General features: G+C 35.2%; 1 non-coding gene across 1 annotated transcript; it reads left to right on the top strand.

Moving 5' to 3' along the window:
* Window positions 1-311: 311 nt before the first annotated feature.
* On the top strand, window positions 312-418 carry LOC126017031 (U6 spliceosomal RNA). Its single transcript, XR_007498708.1, has one exon. It is a non-coding gene; the product is annotated as a U6 spliceosomal RNA (small nuclear RNA).
* The last annotated feature ends 11572 nt before the right edge of the window (window positions 419-11990 follow it).

Here is an 11990-nt window from a genome sequence, read left to right as displayed (position 1 = left end):
AATGCTATAATTCCTAGCCAACCTTATTTGTAATAACACAATGGTATTTGTTGGTTAGGTGAGTTAATACATATCTGAAAAGTGTCTATAAATAAAAATGATAGATTAAACTCAAATGAGGTAACTATCTTGGGATTACTTAGAGTGTATGAGGCTTACTTCTGGTTCTGTACTCCGTGCATTCCTGAGGGTACTCAAGGACCAAATATGGTGCCTAGCATCTAACTGTGACCGACAGCTTGCAATGCAAGCCCATAAACCCTTGTTCAATTTCCCTAGCCAAAGAAATATTTTTGATTAAAATTATTCAAGTGCTCGCTTCGGCAGCACATATACAAAAATTGGAACGGTACAAAGAAGATTAGCATGGCCCCTGCACAAGGATGACACGCAAATTTGTGTAGTGTTCCATATTCAAAAAAAAAAAAGTATTCAAAATGTTTTTTTCAAAATTACAAAATATAACTGACATATGATCAGTAAGCCCTTGATAAGGTGATATATTTCAGAAAACAATTTAAAACATATATATAACTTATGTTTGCCATTTTGGTAATGAAATTAGAATTTGGAATTTATAGTTTTATTATAATATCATCAACACAGTTATTAAGTGGTTATACAAAGCAGTTCTAAAATACCCAGTTATGCTAATATTTAATCCAGTATACCTGTCTAAATATGCTTATATATACATTTATATGTCTATGGCACAAGGCATTTTTACTTAGAATTTTATTCTATAGGAAAAATCCAGAAAGACTTGAAAGATCCCATATTTTTTTTGAAGGATTGTTAACAGATTGGTATTATGTGTCTTGAATATAGATACTGGTGATTTTATCTACAAAAATAACTCTGATGTGGCTTGAAGTGCAACATTTATGAGAACTTCAATTTTTTCCCCAAAGGTCAAGTTCAGTCCTCATGGCTTGCCATATGAATATCTTAATTTTTATTCAGTAATCTCTACTTCCTCTAACTGCCTTGCACATCCCATCACCCAGCAAATAAAAATCTAAGCAGTAAAGTTGGTTAGCAAGTAAACTCTATAAAGCACCATGATTTATTCTTTCAGTGACCTTAATGATAGTTTTAGTATAGTAAATTTTTTATTACAGTAAATTATTTATTGCAGGAGAGGCATGTGAGTCAACAAGGAATGTGAAAATAATAGTGAAGAAATTTATGTTGTTTTTCTGAAGTCTTTTCCCCTCCTCAAGCTTCTAACAAAAATCCTCCATTATATAGAATAAATTCTCAAACTACCCTGTGCTAGATTGGATTTGTAAAGAGTTTTTTTTGTGTATGGTGTGAAGGGACACTACATTTAATTTTTAGGATTTCCCTGAAAGGGTTTCTTTTCATTATGCCTACTTATTATGAAGCCAGCTAGCTTTATAGAACATCGTCAGAGAAGCATTTCAGTTGCTGCTTCTGGTAGGAATCAAAATTCTAACATTTTTCACATTATTGATATTCTTAATAATCTTATCAGATACATAGACATAAAGATCTTCAATGTATTATCGAAAACATGTCTACCCTGGGGAGAGTAGAACAGAAAGATCATGGAGATCAAATATTCACTGTTTCTACTTGTCTAATCATTTGAAGGACTTAATGTAAGCTTAAATTGTCATTTGAGATTAAACATTTATGTAGAGTAGTTTATTTGATATTTATAATTAGAGAATCAGATATTGTTGACATCTATTACACAATGAAATCATGTGCTTGTGGTATAAAATAGCATTTCTGAAATTGTCTTCTATGAATCTTATAAAAAGCAACAGATGACTTTACAATTCATTTTGTTTATTAACTTAATTATTCACTGGTTACTACAATTAGTATTAACATATTTCTTTTTAATTTTTTAATTTTTTTGGATTTTGGGTCACACCGACAGTGCTCAGGGGTTACTCTGGCTCTACATTCAGAAATCACTGCTGGTAGTCTCGGGGTACCATATGGGATGCCAGAATTTGAACCACCGTCCTTCTGCATGCAAAGCAAACACCCTACCTCCATGCTATCTATCCAGCCCCCAGTATTAACATATTTCTATTAAACATTGAATTAAGTAAATAGAATAAGTATGTGAATGCTAAATTAACTGTTATCCATATTCACCATAATATAATTAAATTTTTATCCTTTATGGGAAACATTAATATTTAATAAGCCATCACTAGTTACTTTTTTTAGGACCAGAATAAATTATTTTCCAGGATTGTAAACTTATTACCTGATAATTATAGTCATTTGATAAATACACATCAAAATTATAAATATGTAAATAAATACAATGAAAATATAGAAAAAATACAGGAGCAAAATCAATTCTCCATTTAGTTAAGACATACCTTTATTATTTTTTTCAAAAAGTTTGTGATTTTTTTTTTGGAGTTCTCAAACATTTGAGGATATCTTTCTTTTTACTTTCAAATATGAATACCAATAGGGCTGGGAACAATAACCTGATATCATGTGTTTTCCTTAAAACACTGAAAGATGATTCATCAACTGTCATTTTATCTGACTATTCTTTTATCTCATATATTACTATTCCCATTCTATTCTGATAAATTGGTTTTTTTCTATGTATTAAAAATAAAGCAAAATAAAAATAAAACAACAACAACAAAAACAAAACAAAACAAAAAGGGCTGGAGCAGTGGCACAGCAATAGGCCATTTTTCTTGCATTCAGCTGACCTAGAGCGAACACTGGTTTGATCTCCCGGAGTCCTATATAGTCCCCCAATCCAGGAGCGACTTCTGAGCACATAACCAGGAGTAACCCCTAAGTGTCACTGGGTGTGTCCCCAAACCCAGTAAATAAATAAATAAATAAAATAATAATAAAGCAAATTTCAGTTAGGAGAGAGAGTACAGTGGGAAAGATGCTTGAATACATGCGCCCAAACCAAGTTCAATTTCCAGTCTCCCAGTTTTTCCCAGAACCTAGACATGGTGATCCTTGAGTTCAGAACACATAGCATGTCTCAGATAGTGCCCCATTCTAAATAAAAATGTTTAAAAAACAAATTCATTAATATAGTTTCTGATGGTTCTTTTATCAAAAGGTATTTAAGTAATTTTCTTTTGAATTTTAAGATATAATTTTTCTTTCCTTTGCACATGATATTTTTATTACCTCCAAGTTCTATTTCATTTTTATGAACGAGATAAACTTTATGTATTTTTTGGATTCCCATCATATAAGTTTAATGGATCTCACATAGTGCAGCTATTTGATTTGAGCCTAGAAAGCTTACTCTTAAGATTCTAAGGTATAAATACAAAATTGTGGTTCCATGATTATACCACATTACTAATGTAATTGTATACCACAATAATAATTGTATTACAATAATCAAGTATACCCAATGTAACTAGAGAAAGACAAATTAAAACTACCACAGCAGGCCATCACATATGTATTAGAATGACTAAATCAAGAAAATAAAACCATTGTATTGGTAATTTCTTAACGAATAAACACTGTTATAAACTTCTGGGGAAAGTACAGAAAAACACAACTTTACATAAAGTTGTGTTTTGTACCATCTTAAAATTCCTAGTATTCATTTAAAGAAATAGAATGCCTATCTTGAATATAGGTAGGTGGTAGGGAGGAGGAAAATGGGGGGCATTGGTGGTGGGAATGTTGCACTGGTGAAGAGAGGTGTCATATTATATAACAGAAATCTAACTACAAACATGTTTGTAATCATGGTGCTTAAATAAAGATATTAATAAAAAATAAATTTGATCTGGCTATTCCAGTTCTTTGTATTTATTTATAAAAATATTAAAAGCTTATAGCCATACGAACACTTGTATCTGAGTGTACATAATAAATTTCAAACATGGAAATAACCCAAACATCAATCAATAAATGAATGAACTAAATTATTTACCCTAGGAACACAAAATTTCAATACAAACCCCATTCCTCACACCTATATTCATAGCAGCATTATTTATAATAGCCAGACTCTGGAAACAACCAAGATGCCCTTAAACAGCTGAATGGCTAAAGAAACTGTGGTATATATACACAATGAAATATTATGCAGCCATCAGGAGAGATGAAGTAATGAAATTTTCTATTTACATGGATGTACATGGAATTTATTATGTTGAGTGAAATAAGTCAGAGGGAGAGAGACACAGAATAGTTTCATTAATTTATGGGTTTTAAGAAAAATAAAAGACATTATTTTAATAATGTCCAAAGATGAAGGCCGGTAGGACTGACTCATGATATGAAGCTTACCGCAAGAAGGGGAGAGTGCAGTTAGAATACTAACAACAACCATAGCAATGTTAATAAGTGAGAGAAGTTGAATGCCTGTCGCAAATACAGTCAGGGGGTGTGGATGGAGGAAGATGGGTTGCCCTGGTGAAGGGGGTGGTGTTCTTTTTGTGACTAAAGCCCAACTACAGTCATGTTTGTAATCATGGTATTTAAATAAATATATTCAAGAGAAAAAGAAAAAGGCAGGATTCCTTATTAAAAAGAAAAAAAGAGGGATGACTTTCTTTTAATAAAAAATAAAGAAAATTTTCTTACTTCATTTTTCCTGAAGGTTGCATAGTATTCCATTGTGTATATGTACCACAGTTTCTTTGGCCATTCATCTGTTGTGGGCTTGTAAATAGCCTTGACTATGTTGAGAAAAGTTCTTTCCATTCCAATCTTGTTGAGAGTTTTTTTCTTCTTCTTTTTTATTTTTTTTATTTTTATTGTGGCCAAATTGAATTACAAATCTTACACAGTGATATTTAAGGTACACAGTGACAATAAATCAGGGCCTTTCCACCAGCAGTGTTGTTCCCCCTTCATCCCTGTTCCCAAGCATATATCCTTTATCTCCCTCCTTTATCCCTCAGAATGCTAGTGTAACTGTTAACACTAATGTAAACCTTTTTTTTTTTTTTTGCAGTTCCAGATATTTTTACTAGTGGTTTCTTAAAGGTTTGGAGTCAAAGGAGCACTGTAAAAACAATGTTAGTGTGGCAATTATCGTTTGCATGGGCCCACCAAAGTATGGGGGTAATGGAAAGGAAAAACTTTGGCCTAAGTACAAGGAGACCCTACCCCTGAAGTTTCCTGACATAAGACCATTTCTAAACTCCAGGAAGACTAATTTTCCCAGTCCTGGTCATTGTCTGTAGTGCCCATACAGTTATATTTTTCACAGTCTCTGTTGTTGAATACGTTTCTGTATTGAAGGTCCTGAAATCTGTATATTTGACATTAAAGTCAGGATGGTGCGGAGCAACATCTAATTTCAACTCACAATTAACGGGCAATGCAGAAAGCCTTGTCCAGTATGCAGGTCATTGTTGTTTTTTAAATCTTCTCAGTGTTAAGGGAAGACTCTTCTGAGTAAATCTATGTTAGAGCAGCAGTAGGGTCTTCCCTGGTAGAGGATTGCTTCCAGGTGATGTCATAAACAACATTGGATGTTTCATAGATGGCTTCCCTTGTTCAGGGGTGACTGGAAAATGCCCAAATCTCTGAGGCCTGTGCCAGGTCATCATGTCAATGTTCAGGGTTTGTAAGGTTCCATTGCACCACAAGATTTGTGTGTTCCTATCTCTATTAGATAAGAACTTATTTGTATGTATAGTATTTTCCATTTTAATGTGCCCATGCAAACAAGGAATAATGCCACCTGACCTTATCAGTGCATAAGGGGGCTGAAAGAAGAAGTCCAACAATCCCAGTGACCTTAAAAGCATTAAACTGAGGGACTCTTTCACCAAAATTCCTTATTGAACAGTTCACAGCGAGATTGGTGCCTATGGGGATGCTAGAACAAATCCAACAATCCAATTGACTTGTTTTTTATATAAAAGTTAAATGGAGGAACACTTCTACAAACTTGCTTATTTAACAAATAACAAAGGGAAGGAAAGATAGAGAGGGACTCTTTTACCAAAATACCTTATTGAACAGTTCACAAAGAGGAAAAAAGATAAAAAGTGGGGAAAATAAACAATCTAACTTAAGACAGTGGACTCAATTGTCACCGTTCATGGGAACTAATCAGAAACCCAGTATGGTAGCAACCACAGTTACACAATGAAAGAAGGAAGAGGCCAAGAGGCCGCTGAGAGTAAACAAGTAGGTAAAGAGTACCGGCCCCTTCCAAGTCTGAGAGTCCATCCTCTCATTTTTATTTTGAAAATATATGGTACCCCCCACCAGAACTGGTTTCTTCCCAAACTGAGAGTTAACCCTGCCATTTATATTTTAAATATATAAGGCGCCCCCGCACGTTTTTTTAAATGGAGACCAATGAGAAGAAAAAAAAAATCAATGAATGTCACGAGGTAATGTCCAGACATACACCAGTGCTACATCGGCTGCCATCCACCCTATGTGTCCCCCACTTAGTGTCGGGTGAGAAAGGGGGAAAGCCTGAGGACCATGATAGAGTACACCTAGGCCAGCTACCAGGGAAGGCCTGGACTAGAGGGGGAAATAGGGGAATGGCTGGAGGCCTGCCAAGCCTCCCAGCAAGCCCCAAGCTAGGGAGAATGCCATCCAGCATGGGGTGTCCCCTAACCCCATACCTGGGAAGATCTGGCCTCCAGGATCAAGGCACCAGAAGCCAGCTATCTTCCTAGCCCCTCCCTCTGCTCCTCCTCCCTAGAGTAGGGAAGGGGGTAGGCCTGGAGACCCCTAATGGAGTCCACCTGGAACCCATAGCAGGCCACCCGAGGTGGCACTCAGGCCAGGCCTAGAGACCTGGGGGAAATAGAGGAATGGCTGGAGGCCTGCCAAGCCTTCCAGCACCCCCTAAGCTAGGAAGAATGCTATCCGGCATGGGGTGTCCCCTACCCCCATACCTGGGAAGAGCTGGCCTCCAGGATCAAGGCACCAGAAGCCAGCTATCTGCCCGGCCTCTCCCTCTGCTCCTCCTCCCTAGAGTAGGGAAGCAGGGAAAGCCTGGAGATCCCTAACGGGGGATGACCTTTTTTGCATAGGTGTGGCAAAAATTGGGAAAAATAGAAAGGAAAAACTAGGAAACCTGTATAGTCTCATGTAAAAATTACAGCAATAACACATATAACAAAAAACAAAACAAACAAAAATTAGTGTAATCCCAGATCTTATACTACTCCATAATTTAAAAAACTTAACTCAAAATAATTTGAGAAAAACCTAGATATAATTGTCTCTCCATGATATTAGATTCAGAAACATGTTGAATCACTTATCATACTGGAAAAGAAAAGAAAACAAAACAAAAATGAACAAATGGAACTACATCAAATTTAAAAGTTTATGCACTGTGGGGGCTGGAGCAATAGCACAGTGGAGGGCCTTTGTCTTTCATTCAGCTGACTCAGCATGGAGCTGGGTTGGAGCCCCCGGCATCCCATATGTTCCCCTGAGCCAAGAGTATTTTCTGAGCACATAGCAAGGAGTAACCCTGGAGCATCACCAAGTGTGGCCCAAAAAGCAAAACAAAACAAAACAAAACAAATACAAAACCCAGAAAAGTTACCATGTGGTATAAAAAATGACAGCTACAGTAAAAAGGCACTACTGAACAGAAAAAAAAAACCCTATATAGTATACATATAATGAAAGAATAATAAAAACATAAAATTCCTACAAAATTCACCATGCTCAAAAAAATATCAAAAAATGGGGAGAGGTGGGAGGGAGGGAGGGAAGGATAAAAAATGGGGAGAGAAACTCAACCAACAATTTATGAAAGGATACATAGAGATGGCCAATAGGCACATGAGAATGTGTTTTTATTACTGATCATTCAAGAAATGAAAATAAGATTGACAATAATATATCACCTCAAACAAGTAATAATGGCATACTACAAATGGTTTTTATAACAACAGGTCTAACAGAAATGTCATAACAAAGGATCTTTCAATCACTATTAGTAATCGTCATCCTAATCAGTCTCCATTGAAAACAATATGGAGATTTGTAAAAAATTATAAATAGGCCTACCACATACTCCAGTAATTCTGTTCCTCAGCATTGTCCCAAGACATAAAGATATTAATTCAAAAAGATAGATGCATTTTTATGTTCATTGCAGTAATGTTTATAGTAGCCAAGATCTAGAAACAAACCAAGTACCCAACACCGACGAATGAATAAATAAGAGAAAGTGAACTCTTGTATTTTGTTGTAATTTTGATAGAATAGAAGGATAATGCTAATGGAAGTAAATAATTATAAAGGACAAATCTTTAATCATCCTACTCATATATGGGGTATAAAACAACAAAAAAGTAAAGAAATGGTTTAAAATGGTTTAAGGAAATGGTGAAAACAAACCCCAATGAAAATAAACCCTGAGATATTGTCTACTGGACAGAGTGCTAAATGTGAAGGGACAAGTTGGACAGATGGATGAGAAAGATGTAGGGTCACTGGTAGATGGATATTGATACATCAGTGTTGGGCATAGTGCAGTGACATTCTATGTCTAAAACAGTGTTAGTAGTGTAAATCATTATAATGTCTCAGTAACAAATGTTATAAATGTTACCTTTAAAAATCACTGAAGTATTATAATCACAGAGCTTAAAAGGGAAAAAGAGAAAGGGAAAGAAAAAGAGAGAGGGAGAGAAGTAGGCTAGTGAAAGAACTGGTAAAGGAATGGAAGTTGCAGCATCGTATGACAAAAACTAAACCATCAACGACTTTGTAACTGTATTTCATAGATGATTTAATTAAAATAATGACTGAATATTTCCTTGTATGCTGAATAGTTAAAAGAAGAGAGAAATAATTACTAATGGAAAAATAAATTACACAAAAATATGGTTCTAATTGCAAAGATTCCTGTTATACTCTAGAAAATCTTGGCTAGGAGCTGGAAAAAGATGATACTAATGTTATTACAGATCTGCCAGGAAAAAGTTATAAATGACTGAAGAACTGTAGTATTTATGAAGAACAAATTAATCTTTCTTGTAACATGTTTCCAAGTTTGTCTGGAATTAGAATTAAAAGTTTCTACACAATAAAGGCAAAAAATATTTAGTTCTGGCCTTTTTTAACACTACCAAAACACCTTAGTCTGCTTGGCCCATGGCTTCCATCATTTCATATTTGTATTTCTCCTCTTCCACTCAGAACTAAATATCCAAGCCAAAGACAACAGCAATGGAATCAAGATACCCAAACTTTAACAATTTAAACTTATAATGGGTACAAAGAGCCAGTAGAGTGCAGTTGCTCCACTCTGCTCTCAGCTCCTCCTAGTCAAGAAAAAAACTAGCATAGAAAGCATTGTACTACAACCATGACAATGGGGGAAACAACACAGCCCCAACCATGCTTAGAGAATGAAGATGGTAGCTCCGATGACCCAAAAAGTACCAAGCACCTATTTAGCCTCTCAGATAATGACTTTAGAGAAGAAATATGGAGGATTTTCATAGAACTCAAAGAAAGCATGGAACATACTGAACATATCACAAACAAGAATCAAGAAGATCAGAGAGTAGAAATAAGAAAACTTCAAAGTGAAATAACAGTGATGAAAAACTTGGTAGGAGAAATGAAAAAACTTCTTGGGAAAGCCTATCCAATAGAGTAATACCAGCTTAAGACAGAATCAGAGAGCTGGAAGATGAGATGCATAACAACTCCATACAACAGAAGGGAGTGGAAAAGAGACTCAAAGCAAACATTCAGACAATGGCAAAAGTCCTCAAAGAGTGTTAACAGGAGAAAATAGAATTCTTTTATAATAAACTCAACAATGACAACAAAAACGATAAGAATCAAAGGGTCCCAGAGACACAGAAAGAAAACCCTATGAAGTATCAACAATCAAGGACATCATTGCAGAGAAACTCTCAGAGCTAAAGATTGTGTGCAAATAAATCCTAAACATAAATAGGCCTGTTATGCTGGCAGTCATGGGCAATGAAATACCCTTGGGTACAAAATGCACTTGGGACACATTTATGTAGGGAGGTGGATACTTCGGTGGGATTGGACCTGATTCATTTTATGGCTGAAACCCAACCATGAAGAACTTTGAAAATCACAATAATTTCAATAAAATTAAATTAAATTAAAAATAAAAGGCAAAAGAGATAATAAGAAATATAAATTTGCCTCTAAATGTTATTATACTAGCATGTCTAAATACTTGTTTTAAATGTTTTACTTTTAGAAATATGCTAGTTTAAAACAAAAATAGAGTTCTGTTAAAATTCAAATGTATTCAATAGTTTTTTAGAATTTGTTTTTGGAAAATTTAGTTCACAATTATCATTATACAACTGAGGTGGATGTAGATTTTTTTATGTATTATAAACTTCTAGAATATAAACAAAGCTAGAATAATAATGGCATGAGATCAAGATCTCTTTTTATGGAAAAGCATAAAAAATTTTGGGTTATCTAGCTAACTCATTTAATTGCTATAGATCCAATATTCATCCTCTGACATTTTGAGTAATTTAATCTAAATAAATATATTACTACACATTAATTTATAACTTATAATTCCATGTACTCAGGTTAATTAATGAAAGCACTTTCATATTGCTAGTTGTCTTTTAAAAGTTAAAAGAAGCATTCTGAATATATCTTTAGAAAAAGAAAAGGAAAAAACTGAGACTATATTGACACAAATGGTGATTTATGTAACACTAATAGTTGCTAGTATTTCTTTTTATCGTTTCTTAAAATGCATTTGTATTTTAAAGAATGTTGTTCCCAAATTTGGTATCAACCCAAGGTAAAAAGTGCCTTATAGGATGAAAGTTGTTCATTTATCTTAATCAGTTCTGCACAGAATTTCTAGGGTTAGACTGGACTGAGTTGTAAACATTTTGCCTCAAATAAGATTCACTCTAAGAATCAGGATAAATATATTTCTGTGAGACTTCCTTGGGTTGGTAGAGAAGGTGAACATGTGTGTGGAATAGTCTAATTTTTAATATGAGGGTATTGGACAAAGCTCTTAGACATTTTAGTGGTTTAGTTTATCAAAACCATAATTGTTGGGGTCAGAGTAATAGTAAGGGTTTAAGTCAGGGGTCTCAAACTCAATTTACCGGGGCCGCAGGAGGCAAAGTCGAGGTGAGGCAGGGCCGCATAAGGGATTTCGCTTACCGAATATTTGCAATAAAAAATCGCATTAATAAGAAAAAAATTGGGCCCGGAGAGATAGCACAGCGGCGTTTGCCTTGCAAGCAGCCGATCCAGGACCAAAGGTGGTTGGTTCGAATCCCGGTGTCCCATATGGTCCCCCCGTGCCTGCCAGGAGCTATTTCTGAGCAAACAGCCAGGAGTAACCCCTGAGCACCTCCGGGTGTGGCCCAAAACCAAAAATAAATAAATAAATAAATAAAAATAAATAAATAAAAGAAAAGAAAAGAAAGAAAAGAAAAGAAAAAAAATAGCAAAAAATCGCATTAAACATTTGCATACCCCAAACGGAACTGCTGGGGTTATGTGAATGCTTAATGAGATTTTTTTCTTACTAATGCGATTTTTATTGCGATTATTCGGTAAGCGAATAATCGCGAAAACTGTGATATTTGAAGGCCGGCCGCGGGCCACAAAATGTTGTACGGAGGGCAGCAAATGGCCAGCGGGGTTTGAGACCCCTAGTTTAAGTCATAGTAACAGCCTAAATAATAATAAGGTTTAAAACCTGTCTTGCATGCAGCTGACCCTAATTCAATTTCAATTTCCTGGTACTACATATGGTCCTTCAAATACACTAGGATTATCCCTGATTACAGAGCCAGAGTAAGTAAGCCTTGAGCACCTAGGCAATGCCTGAAACTAATTATCACATTCAATATTAGGGAAAGCATGTGGCACATGCTATACTAAGTAAATTTTTAAGAAGTGTGTAAGGAGGCAGGATGGGTACAGGACAGAAACCTTGGGTTATTGGTGGAGAAATGCACATTAGAGAGGAATCCACTGGGAGCACATTGGTTATGGCATGAATT

This window comes from Suncus etruscus, chromosome 8 (genome assembly GCF_024139225.1).
Source record: "Suncus etruscus isolate mSunEtr1 chromosome 8, mSunEtr1.pri.cur, whole genome shotgun sequence".
Taxonomy (NCBI): domain Eukaryota; kingdom Metazoa; phylum Chordata; class Mammalia; order Eulipotyphla; family Soricidae; genus Suncus; species Suncus etruscus.
This window is presented reverse-complemented; position numbering and strand designations above follow the sequence as displayed.